Source organism: Ursus arctos, unplaced genomic scaffold (assembly GCF_023065955.2).
Source record: "Ursus arctos isolate Adak ecotype North America unplaced genomic scaffold, UrsArc2.0 scaffold_21, whole genome shotgun sequence".
Classification (NCBI taxonomy): Eukaryota; Metazoa; Chordata; class Mammalia; order Carnivora; family Ursidae; genus Ursus; species Ursus arctos.
The window spans coordinates 20,459,267-20,481,837 of NW_026622886.1; the positions used below are offsets into that span (position 1 = coordinate 20,459,267).

At 40.2% G+C, this 22,571-nt stretch overlaps 1 protein-coding gene and 1 non-coding gene across 5 annotated transcripts in view; both read left to right on the forward strand.

Annotated features, from left to right (window-relative positions):
• Window positions 1-22,571, forward strand: part of EEA1 (early endosome antigen 1) — a 474,430-nt gene that overhangs the window by 320,117 nt on the left and 131,742 nt on the right. The gene's annotated exons all lie outside the window — the stretch shown is intronic.
• On the forward strand, window positions 13,286-13,390 carry LOC113256499 (small nucleolar RNA U13). The gene has a single exon (XR_003316702.2). It is a non-coding gene; the product is annotated as a small nucleolar RNA U13 (small nucleolar RNA).

The window sequence follows — 22,571 nt, forward strand, 5'->3', positions numbered from 1 at the left end:
TTATTTATTTGAGAGAGGGAGAGAATGAGAGAAAGATCATGAGCAGGGGGGAAGGGTAGAGGGAGAAGGAGACTCCCTGCTGAGCAGGGAGCCCCATGTGGGACTCCATCCCAGGACCCTGGGATCATGACCCAAGCCAAAGGCAGACACTTACCAGACTGAGCCACCCAGGTGCCCCAGGAAAATGTGTTTAATTTCAGTAAGATCAGAGATGTTTAATGCATCAGTCGTGATGGTCCAGGTAATACTGCAGTAACACTCAACCCCAAATCACAGTGGTTTAACACAACCAAGGTTTCTTTTTTTGCTCATATTTTTCATGGTTTAGCTGGAGGCTTTGTTCCATGGAATTGATTAAAATGGCATGTCCGTGTTAATCAATTATTTGAACCGGGCCAGTTTCTGGAATGTTATTGCGGTAACCAGTAGCCCGAGTGAAAGATAGCAGTGTAGGGGTTCGTGCTGGCTATGAAATACTCAGTCCAGAGTGATAAGTATCATGTGTATTCACAACTCAGTGACCAGAACAGGTCACCTAGCCTCAAAGGCCATGAAATTGAATCCTACTATGGGATCAGAGGGTGGAACGTCAGAAACATTTGGTGTGCAGCATGAACAACCACAACATGTCATCAGAACAGTGAAAACCTGCTGTTTTTCAGCTCTCAGATTCGTAACTTTATAAAGATAAATAAAAGCTGGTCTCAGCAAGTGTGTGGTAACAGGCACTCTCATGCATCAGGAATGAAAGTTTGTACATCATTTCCGAGGGTAGTTTGTCAGTACACACACACACACACACACACACACACACACACACACACACAGTGTGTGTGCATAGACTTTACCCTCCAATTCCCTCTAGGAATTTAACCTAAAGAGATATTCACAACTGTGAAAAGACAGGTTTACAAAAACGTTCATTCCAGCATTGCGTGTATAACAGTGGACAAATGGGAACGACCCATAAATGCAACAGCATGGTAATGGCTGAACGTTTCTGTTACAGCTATGCCATACATTATGCCTACAAAAGAGCTATAACTAAGTAGTATCTTTCTTTTCTTTTCTTTAAGATTTTATTTATTTATTCGTCAGACAGAGAGAGAAAGCACAAGCAGGGAGAGCGGCAGGCAGAGGGAGAAGCAGGCTCCCTGCTGAGCAAGGAGCCCGATGTGGGACCTGATTCATGATGTGAGCAGACGCTTAACCGACTGAGCCACCCAGGCATCCCGTATCTTTATTTTCTAAGGTTAAATGACAAAGCAGCCTACACACGTTTGGTGTAACTTCACAGCTCCTTCAGCAGAGCCCGAATAGTTGCTGTTGGGACCCCAGTTAGGGCTGTCCTTGCATGGGTAACTCAGGCTGTTTTATGGCTCAGCTGTTCCGCACCTGCAGAAGCTATGCTGCATTTCCCTGGAGGCTTGTTGACGCTCAGGACTAGGGACGAGATGGATGTACAAACTCCATTCCCAGAGCTCTTGCAAATGAGTTTTCCTTCCCTCCTGCTCTCTAGGGATTAGCGGAACACCCCGATCCTCTGATCCTCTCGCTCTGATTCCGCCTTTCTCCCTCTCTTCCCTCCTTGTTATTTTCCTTTCTTTCCTATTTCCTTAAAAGGAACATTCAGTTGTTTTAAGTTTCAGGCACTGTACCCAGTACTAGGAACACCGCAATGAACAACATATTCTCTCTGTCCCCATGGAGCATTTAATCCATTAGGGAAAAGGAGAAAAAGAGGCAATTGTAATATGTCCCTGTGGTAGGCACCTCTGAGATGGCCCCAGTACTCCCTGCCTCCTGGCATTCATGCCCTTGTATAATCCCCTCTCCCGAGCAGTGGGATGTCACTTCCAAGATTAGGAGATGAACAGACTGGCTCTCATCATGTGCTCCCACCACCACCTCTCCCGCCCCTCCCCCCCACACCGCTCTAGGGGGAGCACGCTGCTGTGCCTCAGCACGGTGCTACACAGCCAGTGTCATTTGTCAGAAATAGAAGCCAGGGAGGCCTGGGTGGCTCGGTCAGTTAAGTGTCTGCCTTCGGCTGGCGTCGTGATCTCAGTGTCCTGAGATTAAGTCCTGCCCAGGGCTTCTTGCTCATCCGGGAGCCTGCTTCTCCCTCTGCCTCTGCCTGCAGCTCCCCCTGCTTGTGCTCTTTCTCTCTGATAAATAAATAAAATCTTTTTAGAAAATAAAAACAAACAAAAAGAAATAGAAAGCAACAGTACACACAACCACAAGGAAAGCAGAACAATTATTTTCCATGCTAACAAGAAGAGATTGCCCGCTGAACGCTCTGAATCTAAGACCTCCTTGCTCCTTCTGTCTGTGTCACTGCGAAGAAGAGAGGTGATAACACTTCAGTAGTACCAAGCTGGAATGTTCTCTTTGATACGGTCATGATTAAAGAGGATTGAAAAAGGAATCATGTGATTTTATTTTTATTATTTTTTATGTGATTTTATTTTAGTTATTGCTGCATCCAGGTACATGTACTTGTAACATTCACCTCTTTTCTGTGACACTTTGCAAACACTGTCCTGCACAAATCAGCCAAGACCCTCACCCACAAATACAGCTCAGTGCTCTGTAGCCAGGGAAAGCTGTGTTTTTGTTGTTTTGTTTTGTTTTGTTTAATTTTTGAAGTCTCCACACCCAGCGTGGGTCTTGAACTCAAAACCCTGAGATTGAAAATCTCATGCTGTACGGACTGAGCCAGCCAGGTGCCCCAGGAAAAGCAGACCCAAGGCAATAGTTCTGCACCTGGGTGCGTGGCACAGTGAAATGTGTTTCCAGATTTTGATCAATATATAAAATTTATTTCCCCCCTCCAGCGGAGGATACAGATTTTTATGTATGTATGTATGTATGACAGAAGGCTCAGCAAAGTGAGTTGGGTATCCCACTCTCCCTACTTAAGAAACATCACCTCTCTGTGGGAACAGTGAATTGGAGCAGTAATCAGGACTATAATCACTCAAAGGCTACATAGCAATAAAGGGTAACCCAGTGAATAGTAAAATAACTCAGGAAAATCTTTTCAATTTTCCAAAACTTGCTTTTTAAAAACCTTTCATCTTGGGGTGCCTGGCTGGCTCAGTCGGAAGAGCACGTGACTCTTGATGTCAGGGTCGTGAATTTGAGTCCCATGTTGGGGGTAGAGATTACTAAAAATAAGTAAATAAACTTTAAAAACAAACAAAAAACAGAACAACAACAGAAACCCATTCACCTTTTAATGCCTTTGAGCACACTGTCCAAACTTCTAGAATTGAAAGATGTACCCAATCCTCCCATGTTAGGGTTGAGCAATCAAGTCAAATGTCAACATTCCTGCAGTACCTTCTTGTGCATTTTTAGGAAAGAATACTTCTTTTTTTTTAAGATTTTATTTATTTATCCAAGAGACAGAGAGAGAGGGAGAGATATCATGAGCAGTGGTGAGGGGCAGAGGGAAAAGCAGACTCCCCACTGAGCAGGGAGCCTGTCCTGGGACAGACCTGGGATCATGACCTGAGCTGAAGGCAGACGCTTCACCGACTGAGCCACCCACGCACCCCAAGGGAACAAATACTTCTTACTCATTTGTTCTGTCAAGGCAATAAAATATGACTAGTGATTTGTGGTGATGAAATTCTCTCTGAAATGCTCTTAAAATGCAACTTGATTTTTTTTTCTCTCTAAGATATATTATGAAAACACTTTGAGTTTATAAATGATTTGCTCCAAATGACAACATTTCCTAAAGGAACAGTACTTTTCCTTTCTCAGAATTTTGGAATATGCCTGATGTGATTTTAGACAAATTAGATCAAACAGTATGGTCATGCCCTAGAAATGTAGGGGTGGGGGGAGAGGAGTGCAGGGCAGCAGCTGGGGGTACAGTTTTGTGCATAACAACAGAAAAAGGAGCTATAGGGTTAGAGAATTATTATTTCTCCTCCGGTGCAGAACTGGGCCATGTTTGGGTGCCTGCAGTGAGCTTGGCAGAAAGTCACTTGCTTCCTCGAGCTGTTATGTTGCACAGGACTTGCTGTCTGCATGACTGTCTTAGTGAATGGCCTATTTTGTAAACTAAATGCCACAGTATTTCCACATATCCGAATTAGAAGAAATATGCTGACCTAAAATATGAAAATCTATTGAAATATCAGACTTGATTATTTTCTTGCTGAAATTTTAATAATGATTCTTGCCTAGCATCCCCAAAATGATTTTATTTTTTTAAAAGATTGTATTTATTTACTTATTGAGAGAGTGTGTGTGAGCAGGGGTGGGGGACAGAGGGAGAGGCAGAAACAGAGTCTCAAGCAGACTCCCCGCTGAGCACGGAGCTCCATCTCATAACCCCAAGATCATGACCTGAGCCGAAACCAACAGTTGGACACTTAACCGACGGAGCCACCCAGGCTCCCTTAGCATCCCCAAAATGATTTTAAATAAGTATCTAATTTGGATTGAAATGTTTGAGTTCCAGACAGGAAAAAAGTGAGTCATGAGAGGAGACTGGAGAGGAGGGATTCGTAACACTTTCTCTCTTTGTGACTTACCCACTACTATTTTCTGGCCTGGAAGAAGGAGCTTTCACAGAAGCAAAATAAGTTCTATTTGCTTAAAAGAACAAATCAATAACAATTCCATTTAATTGGAACATTAATAACAGAGGGAAAAGGACAGATTGCCATACGGTAGCCGGTCAGCCTCAGGGCATTCAGGACTGCAAGTCTGGCTGGTGGGGAGGAAGTGGAGGCTGGAACCAGGCTCAGAAACATGATTTGGCTGTAGCTCTGACCCCCACAGATGCTGGCCAGTGGTCCAAGTTAATGTTCAGAGGGGAGGAATAAAAAATGTAATTGCATCCAATGCTGATACCTAAGGGAGTCCAGGTGAAAGGTAGGGCATGTCAGCCAAGGGTTCCATGCATAGGTGACACTTCAAGTTAGCAGGGAGCTAACAGCATACTTACAAATGTGTCACCTTTTTATTTTTTTATTATTTATTTATTTACTATTATTATTTTCTTAAAGATTTTATTTATTTATTTGACAGAAAGAGACGGAGAGAAGGAATACAAGCAAGGGGAGTGTGAGAGGGAGAAGCAGGCTTCCCGCTGAGCAGGGTGCCCAATGCGGGGCTCGATCTCAGGACCCTAGGATCATGACCTGAGCTGAAGGCAGATGCTTGAAGGTTGAGCCACCCAGGTGCCCCTAGAGTAGAACCTTAGCCAGCAACTTGAGAGTCAGAGGAGAGTCTCTAGACCCAAGAGGAGGAATGGTGAGACTTGGCAATGCTCCAGCAGAGCAGAGCTGGGCTCTCCTTCTCAGGGAAAGGAAGGCAAACTAGACCCCCATAGTGAGATTTAGGGGAGTGTTGTAACTCAATGGATCCACCAAATGCATCGCAGACCTTGGGTCTACAGGAAACAGCTATTTTCAGAACCCACCCACTTGCAAAACTGGGCTTCAGTGAGGCTAGCTTAGAAGATATCAGTGTGAGATAACCAAAGTGCTTTGCCCCGGTGAGTAGGATCCGCAGTCCTCATTGAAGGTGTGCTGAAGGCAGAGTCCTGTACTGTATTTATGGAAAGAAAGTATAAAAGAATTTATAGGACTCTATAAACAAACCAATAACAATAAACAAATGAAAGATGCCCAAACTCATTGGTAATCAGGGAAACACAAGTTAAAACCACGATTAGGAGCATTTCACACCTGTCAGGTGTACATGAGAACAGTACTGCAGCATTGCAAAAAAATCGAAATTACTTAAACATTCATCGATAGGATGGATATTTGACTTAGCAACAAATATTTATGGTAATTTGAATTTTATATTTTGCAATGCAGTGCTATAAAAATGCTATAAAGCAGTGAACATGAATGAACATGAGCTAGTAGAGAAAATTGAAAGCACATTCATGAAACGAATAATGTATTTCTAGAGCAACACAAGCTTAAGTTACAGAATGTATCTAAATATGTAAGTTAATGCAGAAAAGCACTTTGTTCTTACTTCTGATATAACACTTGCAGATTCTATTGCACATCTTTTTTAAAGATTTTATTTAAGAGAGAGAGTGAAAGAAAGCACGAGTGGCAGAGGCAGAGGGAGAAGCAGACTCACTGAGCAAGGAACCCAATGTGGGGCTCGATCGCAGGACCCAAAGAGCATGACCTGAGCCAAAGTTAGCCACTTAGCCGACTGAGCAACCCAGGTGCCCCTCTATCGCACATTTTTATTTAGATACCCAGTGACCCAATATGAAACAGTAAGGTTTTTTTTATTAAAGTATAATTGACAAAAAACATTATATTAGTTTTAGGTGTACAACATAATGACTCAATATTTGTATACATTATAAAATGATCACCACAATAAGTCTATTTACCACCCATCTCCACACAAAGTTACAGAAAAATATTTTTCTTATGGTGAGAACTTTCAAAGATCTACTTTCTTAGCAACTTTAAAAATGCAGTCCAATGTTTTTGACTATAGTTACCATGCAGTATATAATATCCCCATGACTTATTTATTTTATAACAGTAAGTTTATACCTCTTGATCCCTTTCGCCCATTTAGCCCCCCCCCGTAGCAGCCACCAATCTGTTCTCTGTATTTGTGAGTTTTGCTTTGTTTCTTTGTTTTGTTTTTAGATTCCACATATAATGGAAGTCATGTGGTATTTGTCTTTCTCTGACTTAGTTCATTTAGGGTATCATGTTGTTGCAAATGGCAAGGTGTTTGCAAATTATATATCCAATAATGGGTTAATATCCAAAATATGTAAAGAACTGAAACAACTCAATAACAAAAAAACAATCTGTTTAAAAAATGGTCAGAGGGTCTGAATAGACATTTTTCCAAAGAAGACATACAAATGGCCAATGGACACATGAAAAGATGTTCAGTATCACTCACCATCAGGGACGTGCAAATCAAAACCACAATGAGATATCGCCTCACACCTGTCAGAATGGCTAACACCAATAACACAAGAAATAACAAGTGTTAGCAAGGATGTGGAGAAATGCAGTGTTGGTGGGAATGTAAATTGGTGCAGCCACTATGGTAAACAGTATGGAAGTTCCTCAAAAAATTAAAAATAGAACTACTCTATGATACAACAATTTCACTATTGGGTATTTACCCAAAGAAAATGAAAACACTAATTCAAAAAGATATCTGTACCCTTATGTTCATTGCAGCATTATTTACAATAGCCCAAATATGGAACCAACCTAAGTGTCCATTGATGGATGAATGGGTAAAGAACCTGGGAGATACGGACACACACACACACACAACATACAACACACAACACACAATGGAATACTACTTGGCCATAAACAAATAAAATCTTGTCATTTGCAACAGTAAGTTTTTTGAAGGCAGGAACCAAGCCGAATGCCTTTACAGAATGAGTACTGAATAATGTTAGTTGAATGAATTAGTAAGTGAATGAAGAGTGAAAGAGACACCAGTTGCTTAGCTGTCATCTCTTAGACGAAGGTCACAGCCATCATTGCTAATCTTTGGCTCCTGCCCTGCCTCCTGTCCAACTTGACCTTTCTCTGGGGCCCCCGACTTTCCCTTCATGCTCTTACTGGATCACTCAGGGCAAGTTGGGAGAGCAATGATCTGTCCCCACAGCTTATTCTCCATCCACGTTTTTCATCTTAGCTTGGATTGCCGGCTGTCTTTAAGGAAACCTTGCAAATGGACTGTGCTTTTTCTATAATATGTATTTGTGTATGTTCACGTGTTCTCATGTGCATGTGCATAAAATACAGGCTGAATGCATGGGCCAAATGTTGAGATTTCCCTTTACCATATCACTCCTAATCTTAGGGACACTCAGAAAAGTCACACTCAGAAAAATAAGTGAAACATAAACCGTGTGACTACTCTTAGAGCACTTTGACAGGCCCTCACATGAAAAGGCATCTCAGGGACATCTCTAGAATAAATCCAAAGAATAGTGTATGCTAGGAGGGATGGAGGCCTTTAAAAAATTCTAAAAAGGACAATAACAAAAAGAATGTTCAAGGGGTATTTAAAGCAGGAAAAACAAGAAAAGGAATAAACCTACTGCCAAGGGAACATGAACAGATGGCACAGAGAAAATGGAAAAACCCCACTTTTGCTTTGATTTTCAAAAGCAGCGCTTCTCAAAGTGGGTTCCAGAAAATGCTAGTTCTTTAGTAGATTTTGCAGGAAGAAGAGTTGCATGACCAGACACATTTGGGAAACATTGGGAAAATACTCAGATTTCTTTACTGCAGGATTTTTGTTTTGATGCTTTAAGATGCCGCAGTGTCTTTTAAAACCCCAAGAGAAGGGTAGAGTCTTCACTGTTATCCAGATTTATGTAATAATTGACACTAGTGTTTTGTGGAACATACTTTGGAAAGCAGTCTTTAAGGCAAAGAGAATGGTTTCCAACTAAAACTTGTAGAATCAATACTGCAAAGACAAAACCACATTAGGAAACTAGTTTTGTCTTTGAGGAAACCTTGAGGAAGAAAAAGGGGACTTGACTATTTTCAAAGATTTCAAGTCTTTCAGCCCAGAAGATACATTCCAGCTACTAACATCAGTTGTGAGAAAGAAAAGAAAAGGTTAACGTTTCTATTAGATTGGAAATGAGCAAGTCACATATCCAAAGAGAAGTTTTAAAAACTTGAGACCAAAATACAATCTCTACCTAACACTAAAAATAGATTTTCATTCCATTGTGATTCTTCTATTTCAAGTGACAAAAACCAACACTGACTGTTTTAAGAAAAAAAAGTGGATAAACTGGTGGGACTTTTACTGGGAAGAAAAATGAGAGACTGGAGACTCAGGCTTGAAACCAGGACAGGAACCAGGGAAGCTGGGGGCACACCAGAACCTGATAATACATGCCTTTAAACTTGCCATGGCTGAGACACATTTCCTCAAACATTTCCCCCCATCAGTTACTCTGCTAAAGACTCTTAAGTCCCAGGAGAGGAATTCCATTGGAACCTGCCTCTTGGCCAAGGGAGAGCTGGCTACCAAGAATATACACAATGGGGAGATGTGTTCCCGAAAATAAAATGAAGGGTTGGTAGAAAGAGAAAAAATGAATGGTGAGTGGCTGAAAGTCAGCAAGTTCCCACTTTATGTTTCCTAAGGACAAGCTGTATCAGGTTCACCTGGAGTTGGCAAAACTCTGACGTAGCATGGAACTGTGTCATTGAGTCACTGTGTGCAGTTCATTCATGTGTGTATTTGTTAATATTCAATACTAACCAGTACACAAATCACATTCATCTCCTGCTTAGACCTTCAAGGGTTTGCATGTAGGATAAAATACAAAATCCCTAATGTGGCCTCAAAGGCTCCACAACTTCTTGACCCTGGACTCTCTTCCATCCTGTGTCCTTGGCTCCGCAGCCATTCCAACCCCAGTGGCCTCGCACTTCCCATGCATGGCTGCGTCTTCCTCAAGCCTGAATCACCTGAATCACTCCTAGCCACACCGGGCCTCCAGTTAAACGCTGGTTCCTCAGAGAAGCTTTGCTAAACCCCCTGTCAGAGTCTGCCTCTCCTGCTGTTCTGGCCCCTGACTCCCTGGATGCTTGCTTCCTGACGTACATTGCACTCTCCTGTTTTTCCTGTTGATTTAGTAAGACCGTTTTCCTCAGAAGATGGCGTACCTCCCAAATCCAAAGACCACATCTCTTTTGCTCAATTCTAAAGCGTAGTATCTAACACAGACCGGTGTTAGACCAGTGTTGGCACACAGCAGATCGGATTCAGAAATGAGTACAGACTGTATTTACATGGAGTCTGTGTTCTAGGGACGAAAACTGTGATGACCGCTGGGAAAAGTCAGTCCTGGACGGTTGTGGAAAGTACCAAAGGAACACCCCCAGAGAGGGTTACTTTGGCTGTGAGGCGATATCACATCTCTCCTCAGGTCCTTGGAGAGTTCTCCAAGAGGGTGAAAGGGGAGGTAGACAGCACCAGGTAGCCAAAGCAGGGAGGGAGGGAGGAGAGAGAAGTCTGAGAGGCGCGGCCTTCAGGGGAGGGTGCCACAGGACTGTGGCTATCGCCCCCTCGGCAGTCAGGATCCGAGACTTGGATGAAAACAGAAAGAATGATTATGAAATCGGCATATGACCCAGAACTGGGGAGAATGACTAATACGTTGTGTTGTCCTGAAATTCTGTTTCATCAGGTTTGCTGTAAAAATGCATTCTATGTTACATTCCTTAACAGAACATTTGCTTTCTATTCATTAGTGGTGTCTTTGTGTTTAAAAATATTTGTAATTTAATTCAAATGACTTGATATTCTGGAATGGGAAGTATGTTACAAAGTTAATTCATGATGCCAGAGTTAAAAACAAAAACATAAAACCCGAATGTTTAATATTCCTTTCTCCAACTCATGTGCTGCCATGCTTTCAATTGTTACCATAACATGATCTTTATTAAACGCTTACTTTTTTTTCCTTTGCACAATCAGGCCTAAATTTCGTGCTAAGCACACTAAGGGACGACCATTAGCCAATTGATGCCTACTCAGTTGTTAAAATGAGGTAATAAAAACCACTTTCCCTTCCTGCCCTCCATCTTTCCCTTACTCCCTCCCTTCCTCCCTTTCTCCTGCCTTCCTTCCTCCTTCCACAAACATTTGTTAAGATCCTAACAGGAGCCTGGAGCTCTGCTAGGTGCATGCATTTTGAATATCTAGTACTTGGATTCAGACATATTTAACCAGCTATATCCATGATTAACATGATTACAGTACATCTCCAGAAACTTCTCATTCATGTTTAAACTCCTTATTGTAGCCAATTTGATGTAACAGAGTTGCCCCTACACACACACACACACACACACACACACACACACACGGATACTGACTCACCACCATGCAGTTCTTGGTTACTTTATGGTTCACTCCTACTTCGAGAGCAGAATAAAAATGTATTCAGCTGACTCTTTGGTGAGTCAGTAAGCCTCTCTATTTCCTAATTCTAATTCTAGTCAAGGCTGGAATGAGCAGTTCTCCACCCAGCAATTGTAATTAAACCCACTAATTAAAAAAAAATACACATAGACCTGAACACATCAGTTAAAATGGTTGTACGGTCTATCTGATAAACATGGGACTCCAACAAGTACATAGTTCTGTGCATGACCCACTAAGCAAGACTGGGTATGTTTACAAATTTGGCTGATGTGTCCTTGTACATCTGCCTCGTCGTCCTCTGATGTTGCCCCTTCCTTGCTTTGTCGCTTTTGGTATTTAGTGCATTTCCCCGGTCTTCTTGAGTAAGGGCAGAAGACAAACATTTGTTGGCACTTGTTCTTGCTGTTTACCAACATCCCACTGACAGGTGAAAAAAAATATCCTGGAGAGTATTATTTAAATTCGAGTTTATCTAAATCATTCATTTTATAGTATTTTTTTTTTTAGACGGGAGCCCAAGATGGGGCTCGATCTCACAACCCTGAAATCATGACCTGAGCTGAAATCAAGAGTTGGACGCTTCACTGACTGAGCCACCCGGGCACCCCTAAATCATTTAGTTTAAAATAAAGTAGGAAATTCTATATGTTTAACGAAACTACTTTATAAAGTGAAGTTGAGGGTAAATCTTAATAGATTGTATGGATGTACATGGAGATTTTCCAGTTGATTGGAATTGTAGATACAGCCTCAGAGGAGTAGATGATGAGTGAGGCGTAGCCCCACGTTTTAAAGAAGGGTTCTCAATACATAAACACAGGCCTTACTGTGAGATGGGCATTCCAGTCCAGCGACCGTCTCTCCCACCGCCATTAGCAGAGAAGACCAATGATTCAGTTGGGCAGATGCATCTTTAGGGGGGCTTCCCAAGGGAGAGAGCACAGTAGCATTTCTTTCCTGTGCGCCTGGGTCATCGTTCCTCCTACCAGAGCCAAGAGAGGGAGGCAGTGATAGTGCCCCTTGAAGAATTGAGAGAGCTAGTCAGAAAGGAATGCTGGACTCTTACTCCTTGGCCAGATGCTGGCTGGGCTGGAAGAATGGGTACACCTGCCCCGTGCTGCTGCTACAGGAGTGGAAGACAAGTGTTCTGGGGAGAAGCTGACAAGGATCCCCTGGAGTTTGAGGAGTATAGAGAGATAGTAGACTGGAGGCTGGCTAGGACTGCCCCTAGTGGCTGGATGTGGACAGAGTGTTCTAGCTTTCAGCTGGGCAAGAATGCACAATGTTTCCCATGGACCAAGGGGACAAGGTGGAGATTGTCTACCAAATGAGATAAAAGGACAAGCCATGCCATAATAAAAGAAACAGAGAGATTTGAATTCGATGAAAAATTAAAGTGAATTTAGGTTGCACTGAAATTTTCCATAGCTGAAAATGAGACTCTTCTCACATCTCAAAGTGACCCTAAAGGTAAGGGACCAGCCTGAAATGTCACTGGGGGCAGAGAAGGGAGACCTTGTTTAAAAAGACAGAAATGAGGGACCCCCCCAGGCAGCTCAGTCAGGTAAGTGCCCACCTTCAGCTCGGGTCACGAACAGGATCCTGGGATGGAGTCTCACATTGGGCTCCTTGGTCAGCAGGGAGCCTACTTCTCCCTCTGCCTGCTGCTCCCCCTGCTTGTGCTCTCTCTCTCTTTCTCTTTGACAAAAAAAAAAAAAAAAAGGCAGAGGTGGGAGGGGGCACTGAGCTGGCTCCGTCAGTTGAGCCTGTGACTCTTGATCTTAGGGTTCAAGTCCCATGTTGGATGTGGAGATTACTTAAAAAAAAAAAATTAAATAGGGGTGCCTGGGCTCAGTCAGTTAAGCATCTGACTCTTGATTTCAGTTCAGGATTGTGACATCTGTGCTGAGCATGGAACCTGCTTAAAATTGTCTCTCTCCCTCTTCCTCTACCCGCCCCCCCCCCCCAGCTTGTGCTCTTTCTCTCTAAAAATAAATAAATAAATAAATAAATAAATAAATAAATAAAATTTTAAAAAGAAGATGAACTAAAGGCAGAGGTGGGAGAAGAAAAGCTGTTTACTGATTATAATCACTGACTCAGCCCATGTAATAGAGCAGTTACACCATTTATTTAAAAAGTAAGCTATTACACCGCCTATGGAGTATTCTTTCCAAAACCAAAAAAAATTAATTTTGAACTTGAATTTAATCAAGCCTCTTGAACTAACTAGCAGATTATGGAAAAGATGGGAGATGGAAGAACTTGCTAATGACACCAGGAGGATGCCATCAGCCAACTCCAGGATATTAGAAATGCCACAGGACAGAATCTTTTGTTGTTAACAAGTGTGATGATTGGGTGTTCAGCCACCATGGGAAATGTGTCTCCCTCAAACCTGTCACAACGTAATTGGCACCTTACCCATCTGATGTGAAAAGAAGAAAAATCCCACAGGACAAAATCCCATTTCTCTTCAACAAATACATGGCTTAAAAGAAAAAAAGAGAAGGGGAATTGTCATAAGTTAAAAGAAACCTAGGAGAATGTCTAAATATGTAATGTGTGCACTGTGTTTGAATTTTTATTAGAATAACTGTAAAAATATTTCTGAGACAATCAGGGAAAGTTGAACTTGCATTGGATATTAAATATATTAAGGATTTTTTATGAATTTGGGAGGGCATGATATTGCTTTTATGCTTTTTTTCTTTTAGGTTCTCATGCACTAGAGGAAGAATCTAAGGTATTTATAGGTGATAAGTTACGATGTCTGGGATTCATTTTTAAATACTGTAGGCTAAAAGAAAATAAAGTGAATTTGCGGAGAGGATCAATGAAAAAAGAATGGTAGAATGGAAATAATTGTTGAGGCTAGGTGATGGGCACATGAATGCTTCACTATACTATTCTATTTTTGTAGATGTACAACTTTCTATGGGGCGCCTGGGTGGCTCAGTTTGTTAAGTGTCTGACTCTTGATTTCAGCCAGGTCATGATCTTGGGTCCTGGGATGGGGCCTTGAGATGGGCTTCCCACTCAGCAGGGAGTCTGCTTCTCTCTCTCTCTCTCTCTCTCTCTCTCTCTCACTCTCTCTTTCTCTATTGCTTCCTCTCCCTCTGCCCCTCCCCCTGCTTGTGCACTCTCTCTCTAAAACAAATACATAAATCTTTTAAAAAATTTTTTCTGTAATAAAAAGTTAAAAATTAAATTAAAAACTGTCTGGATAGCAAAGATTTTTATATTTTTAGGGTCTGTGGTGTAGCGGAACAGTAAAAAGTTCAAGTATAGGAGTTAAACTTAGTTTTGAATACTGGCTACAACTGTTATCAGTTATGTGACCTTAGGCAAGCCACTTAACTTTCTAAGCCCCGTTTTCCCCATCTGCAAAATGGGAATAATAACAATGCCTATTATTGTTGCTGTAAGTATTAGAGAAATCAGTAATGTCTGCAGGGAGGCACAGAGTAAGTGCTAATATTAGCTTAATCAGATTTCATTTTCACTTCTCTCTCTGTTTAAGCTATTATCTTTGAAATTATAGTTGCCTTGTTACTTTCAAGTCTAAAAACTGCAATGCTGAAGTGAAATGTGCTTAGGCAGAAATACTCAGGGGTGAGGAACTGATTTTCTATCTCCTCGCCTTGGAATCCATCCAGACTTGACGTTTGATCATTTGAAGTTGTATGATTGCAAGTCACAGGAAACAATCTGGAATAATTTGGGGGGGAAAGCATCTTACAGCATGAAAAGACAGTCTGGATCTGGGAACACAGACTTAAGGCAAGCTCAGGAACCAGGAAAACTCTAGTTGAGATCTGAGTAACATAAAGTCATAATGTTTAAATGCCTCAGGTCACTACACTCAGGATGAATGAACTTGAATTATTTGAAGTCTCTGTATCACCTTGCTCAAGATTCCAGTTTCAGAGACAGAGTGGCTGAGTGGCCCTGTTTGGGTCACATGCCCATCCGTGGGTTGAAATGGGGAAGTGGACTGGGTACCTTTAGCGACTGTATCTGGTGATGGAGGAATTGTTATCTGTGTCAGACCACTAGTTGTTCGTAATAACCTTTTTTCTGTTCTTCCATGGAAATAGGGTTTTAGCTGGCCAATTACCTGCCCAGCCAAATACTCTACTTCCTAGCCTCCCTAGAAGTTCCATGAGGCCATGTGACTCAGTTAGGGACCATGAGATAAAAGTGGAAATATGTGACATGTCCAGGTTCTGCCCTTAACAGAACTGGAGATATGCTCGTCCTTCCCGTGACTGAAAGAAAACTAGAGCTGGAACAGCCACCTTGGACCAATGACAGAAGTAGGGCCACAAGATTTAGTAAATAAAAATACAGGATGCCCAATTAAATTTGAATTTCAGATAAACAAGGATACCTTTTTAAAAAAACATAAGTATGTCCCATGCAACATTTGAAAAGAGGGAAGTTCAACATAAATTGTTAAATGAGAATACAGCAGAGAGCTGGATAGTATGTATGCACTGCATGTTAATGACCTTCATGCTGGAGTAATTTATGTTTAAATATGACCATTCTGACTGATAGGAACAATGATTTAAAAAGGAAGGAGAGGAAAAGAGGCAAGAGATAATGGGTCCCTCCACCAGTTGGCAGCATTAAGAATGGAAAAGAGTAGACGGTTGGTGATATACACTGAATATAAATACATGTGTTTTGGGGATATACTAAATCATTACTGGTGATTTTCATGGGGTGGGCAGAGAGTAAAAATATGCAGGAATTTTACATTACAAGTCATATAATTTCAATAGGAAGGATTGATATTTTTGACTTCCTAGAAATAAGAAAAATTCTGTATGTTTAAAAGTATCATGAAAAGCTAAAAGATGAAGGCAAAGATGGAAAAAAATTATAAAATATAGCCTGGACAAAGGATTAATAGTCCTAATATACAAAGAGTTCCTACAAATCCAAAGGACAGAGATTAACAGGCTAGTAGAAAATGAGCAAAAGATATGAAAAGTCACAAAAGAAATGCGTATTTCCAATCAACTAAAAACATTCTACCTTGTTAATCAGAACAGAAATGCATATGACAACGAGATAGTATTTTCTTCCTAAATTGGCTTTTTTTTTTAAACAACAATCTCAATGTTGGTTATGCAATTTCCTTGAGTAAGGTTATCAGAGAGTGGGATTTGGGAGTTTAGTTTGTCTGCAATGAAGTAGCTTTGGATGATGACAAACCCAAAGGTAGTCCCAAGAGTAGGTCACACTTTGTGAATGGGATGACTGTGGCCAAGGAATTGGGAGATCGCCATATCAGGTGGGTTATCAGTGTCTAACACAAGTAACAGTAACTATCTGTTACTGAGTATTGAAAATGTGCCAGGCACATGCTAAATGCTCACAAAATTCTATTAAAGGAGGTGCTAATGCCCTTTACATCTTCCCAGGAAAAAAACCAAGACTTAGAAAAGTTAAATAGCCTGCTAGCTTTTCTGCATTTTCATAGATGGCATGGCTGCGGTTTAAATGACTCAGAAACTCTTCATTCTTAACCACCATACTGTAATTCATTCACACATACGATATTAATTAAACATCAACTATTAGGCACCTGCATTAGAAATGTAAGTACAGTAGTGAACAAAATCCTTCTTTTTGCACAGCTGATCAGTAGAGGGAGACAGAGATAGGTAAGTAGGTAATTACAATATAGGGCCCTATGCAGTCTCTAAGACACACCTCAAACGGGGGGCGGGGGGAGGGGGTTGGAGGGGCTACCAGAGCTGCCTTGTACCAGCTCTTACAGCTCACAAGAGCTGACTGTTCCATCAGCATTATTCCTAATCACCCCAAAGTGGAAACAATCAATGTTCATCAACTGATGAATGGTTAAATGTTGTCTATCCATACAGTGAAATATTATTCAGCAATACAAAGAAATGAAGTATTGATATATGCTACAACACATATGGACCTTGAAAACATGTACTAAGTGAAAGAAGACACACACACACACACACACATAAAGCATATTGTATGATTCCATTTATGTGACATGTCCAGAAGAGGCAATTCTATAAAGATGAAAAATAAATTAGCAATTGCCTAGGACAGGGACAGGGAGATGGTTGGAGGTTAGTGAATATTAATAAGTACAAGGTTTCATTTTGGGGTGATGAAAATGTTTGAAAATTGAGGGTTGTGGTGGCAGGTGCACAAGTCTGAATATATTAAAACCGATGAAATGTCCATTTAAATGGGTGAATTGTGTAAAATGTGAATTATATTTTAATAGAAGTTGTTTTAAAACAAGTCGATTATGAACATCTCTTCCCAGCTTCGCATTCAATGACATGTTGGTGGGAGTAGGGTTGCCAGATTTAGCAAGTAAATACACAGGACAACCAGTTAAATTTGAATTTCAGATAAACAGCAAATACTTTTTAAATATAAGCATGTTCCATGCACTATTTGGGATGTATTTATATTAAAAATGATTCCTTATTTACCTGAAGTTCAGATTCAACTGGGTGTTCTGCATTTTATCTTGCAACCCAGGTGGGAGTATTGACACAACAGAAATCCGTAAATTCTACAAATCAGACTCCACTCCCCCTCCCCAGAGAGCTCATTGTTAAGCACCTGCTAGCACACCACTGCCTAAGCCATGAGAAAAAGAGAGGAAGACTAAAAGGCAAAGGATGTAAAAAATATACTAAGCAAATACTAACCAATACAAAGGTAGCATGACTATATTCGCATCAGACAAAATAGATTTTTAAAGCAAAAAGCACTACTGTGATAAGGATAAACACATTGATAGAAGATTAATTTCACTGATATTTAATAATTCAGGATTCTATGGGCCTCATAGCACAGATTTAAAATACTTAAAGCGAGGGGCGCCTGGGTAGCGCCGTCGTTAGGCGTGATCCCGGTGATCTGGGATCGAGTCCCCACATCGGGCTCCTCCGCTGGAAGCCTGCTTCTTCCTCTCCCACTCCCCTTGCTTGTGTTCCCTCTCTCGCTGGCTGTCCCCCTGCTTGTGTTCCCTCTCTCGCTGGCTGTCTCTCTGTCACATAAATAAATAAAATCTTAAAAAAAAAAACAAAACTTAAAGCGAAAGTTGCCAGGACTGCAAGGAGACTCAACAAATCCACTACCATAATGGGGACATTGATATATCTGTATCAATAATTAATAGGTCAATCATAAAAGATATCAACAGAAATATAGAAGATCTGTAAAATAGAACTAACAAGCTTGATCTAATAAACACATGTAGACCCCCGAACCTGATAATTGGTTTTATTCTGCATGGAGTCTGCTTGGGATTCTCTCTGCCCCTTCCTCCCCCACCCCACCCCATCTGTATGTGTGTGTGTGTGTGTGTGTGTGTGTGTGTGTGTGTCAAATAAATAAATAAATCTTAAAGAAAAAGAATAAAACCAAAGATAGTGGGGAAAAAAGAAATAATGTCAATATTATATTCAATATTAATTCAAAATTATATTAAATACAATAATGAAATAATAATAAATGATAAATAGAAATCAAAAGGAAAGAATGCACAAATGAACAAATTTAGGGAAAGTGATTAAGATAATACAAAATTGAACTGGTATTTTAACATCTTTCCATGCATGAAAGGAAACCCACCAAGCCCGGACGATTTTATCAGTGAGTTCTAATACACTTTCAAGAGATAGAAAATGAGAAGAAACAGTCCCTGACTCATTTTCTGAAGTTGGGCATAATGGTGATATGAAAAATAGACAAGTTAAGTGTAAGAAATGCAATTTATAAGCCCTTGCACTTAAGAACACAGATGACAAAATCCTAAAACAAAATACTGGCAAACTGAATACCGTAAGATGTAAAGACCATATAACTTTGCCAAGTTGATTATAAGGATGCAGGGTTGGTTCAACATTAGAAAATCATGTGTATGGGGCGCCTGGATGGCTCAATCAGTTAAGTGTCCGACTGTTGATTTCAGCTCGGGTTATGATCTCAGGATTGTGAGGTCAAGTCCCCCTGTCCGGCTCTGTGCTGGGTGTGGAGCCTGCTTAAGATTCTCTCCCTCTCCCTCTGCCCCTCCCCCCCAAAAAAAAGAAGAGAAAGAAAATCAGTGTGATTTGCTACATCAAGAGATTAAAGGCAACATGATCATCTCAATAGATATAGAAAAAAACATTCAATAAAGTTATTACTTTTTTTAAAGTTTTTATTTATTTAAGTAATCTCTACACCCAATGTGGGGTTCAAACTCAGGACCCTGAGATTAAGAGTTGCATGCTCTTCCAATTGAGCAAGCAGGTGCCCCTCCTTTACTTTTTCTTAAAATGTTATATATACATTTTATATACAATGTGTTGGCAAACTATAGCCTGTTGGTCAAATCTTGCCTGCTGCCTGTTTTGATAAAGCTAGAAACTAAGAATTGTTTTAACATTAACTAGTTTAAAAAAAAAAAAGGAAGAATATTTATCACACATGAAAACTATGTGAAATTCTAATTGCAGTGTCCACAAATAAAGTTTTATTAGAACACAGTTTTGCCCATTTCTTTAGGTATTGTCTATGGCTGTTTCACAACACAACGGTGGAACTGAGTAGTTGACCCAGAGACTATATGACCTACAAGTCCTGAAATACTATCTGGCCCTTTACAAAGTTCTCCAATTCCTGCTATAAGGCTTATAAGTGTATTGTAACGACTAGAAATGAAGTCATACCATAAAAATACTAGCCTTTACAAAGTCATGGGAGTTACTACCTTTTTGTACCTATGCCTATAGACTAGAAATTTGATTTTACAAGTTTCTATGCTAAAGACTGAATGAAATACTCCATGTGTATGGGTTTTTTGAGGATGCAAGGGATCATTTAAGAGACACATTTTCTTGTTATGCTATGAAGTAGTTTATAATTGAGACAGCAAAGTGTTCATACGTGATAGTCAACTTGGATTTATCTCAATAATTTCCTTCTTTTCATATAATTATCAAATGTTTTGGACTGACTTGAGTTAATACATTATTGACCAAGTGATGTAAGATGATTTAGCTGATAGTCTTAAAAATACTATGACAAAAATATGACCTGATTTTCACGGTAGATGCCAGCAAGGGGGATTAGTGGCTAGACAATGTAGGCGAGGAAAATTGTTTTTCCTCTACTCTCTTAAGTTCAGTGCCTGGAGCCCTGCAAATTGAAATGACCAAAGACAAATAAACAGGAGAAGGCTTATTACATATGTGTATGTGAGTCCTCACAGAAATGAAGTAAAGGCCCCAAAGAGGAGATGAGACCCAAAGGCTTTTATATATCATTTTAACAAAGAGCAATACATTGTGGAGAAGGGACAAGACAAAGGAAAAGGGATTTGAGCTTCTAGAAAGAGGGAAGATAACGGTATTTTGCAAAGTTTGTCATGCAGATTCCTCAGCTACCAGTCTCTGGTCTGGTAAGAGTCAAGCTGTCTCCAGTGATTCAGAGTCCCAGGGTTTAAGAGTTGTTTTTCTCTCCCTGGTACGGGAGAAGGAGACATCTTTATGAATGGCAAGATTTGTCCTGCTTTTAGCGAGATGGGGAAGGGCAGAGACATTTCCCATGACTGTAGTTTCTTAATTGCCTTCGATTCCAAATAATCATTATGACACAGTAGCATATTTTGGGGTGGCATATTCTGGTTGTCTTCAACAATGAGTGTCTGCTTGAGGTAGGATTTATCTTGGTGAATTTCACAATCTGGATCTGGTGTCCCCCCTCCCCCCCCCCCCGCACCCCAGCCCTCTTCAGAGAACACACACATTTCTTCTCCACTTTCATCTTGAAAATGAGGGGCTAACAGATTTTCTACAGACGCTGCTTGTTTTTCTACCTCATGATATATCATTTCTATTAATCTGTCTGCAGAAAGTTGGGCAGGAAATTTCCTCTATTTAAGCACCACTATTGAGGGCTTGTGTATCCTTTTTCATTTACTTTGGGCCTATTTACTTTACATTTTTTCAATTTTTCCTCTTAAAATGGTTTGTGTTCTTAAAGCCAAAGTGAACCACATCCTTCTTTGATTTTACTCATTTATTCATTCAACACACATTTTTGAGTACCTATTATGTGCCACGCACTGTTTCGGGTATTGGGGTATACTGTAATGCGCAAAAGGGAGAAATACTCTGCCTTTATATTCTAATGGAGGGAGTAGACAATAAACAAGATAAATATGTAAAATATGTAATATTAGAGTGACAAATGGTAAAAATGACCATAAGAGTAGATGGCAAATTGTAGAAAACCAGACAGTGATTGATATGAATAATCTGTAAGTGATAGCAACTCAAATAACCTTGTCCCCTAGAGATGCAAATGATTTGTGTTGGGTAGAAGAGATTACAACCCAAAGATTAGATTCATTGTCCTGTGGGGCATTAATCAATTTTATGTAATTTAGTAATCTTATTCCAGCATTTTTTTCCTCAGTGACTAGAAATATTTGTCTGTCCTATGCCCTATCACCTTTCTGTCTCTCTCATTAATGAGGTAAACAGCTCTTCGACTCTGTATATGTGCTCTGAGCATCATGGTTTTTAACTTTCTGAAAATTCTGTATTATCATATAGAAATGATTTATTTAGCCCTGATTTGCCAACCATCTTTAATGAGCAGGCAAAAAACTAATATATATATGTGTGTATATATATATACACACATATATATATATACACACATATATATGTGTATATATATATATGTATATATATTTCAAAATACGTATGTTAAAAAAATAAAACTAGAAATAAAAAAACCTTGGGGGTTGATTTTTAATATTCTAATGTTGGTGGAATATTAGGCATTAAAAATGGAAATCACGAAGACCATACAGTTATAAGGGATGGAAGGTTATAAGAATGTTTAAAAAAAAAAAAAAATATATATATATATATATATATATATATAGTATTAGGGGTGCCTGGGTGGCTCAGTTGGTTAAGTGTCTGACTTCGGCTCAGGTTGTGGTCTCAGTGTTCTGGGTTTGAGTCCTCAAGCCCTCCTGGGTTCCAGGCTCAGTGGGGAGTCTGCTTGTCCCTTTCCCTCTCCTTCTACTCCCCTCCCCTCATGCTCTCCCTTTCCCTCTCTCAAATAAATAAATAAAATCTTTAAAATATATATATAGTGTTAAAAGAGAAACTGAGGCATATTAAACTTTTTAAGTTTATTTGAGCAAAAGTCCATTTGAATTTGGCAATGTCAAATGAGAAGTGGTTAGCAGCACTCCACCAACAGGAGCTAGGGGAAAGACTTTTAGATAAGGTGCAGTAGCAAAGCAAGGGAATGATTTGATTGGCTACAGCCTAAGCATTTGCCTTATTTGGAAAAGTCTTGTTGACTGTGTTTGATTGTCCTTAGTTTTGATTTCTTAATCTTGCAGCATGACAGGCTTAGGTTTTGATTTGCTTGGGTAGACTGCCCAGGCAGTAAAGCGACCTCATTAATGGCCTCCTTGTTTAATTAATTTAGCAATAGGTAAATAAATAAAACATTTGAACTTCTAGAATAATATTGCCTACTTTCCTGGTGTTTTATACCAGCCCACTAGGTATTCAAGTATTTGAAATCAT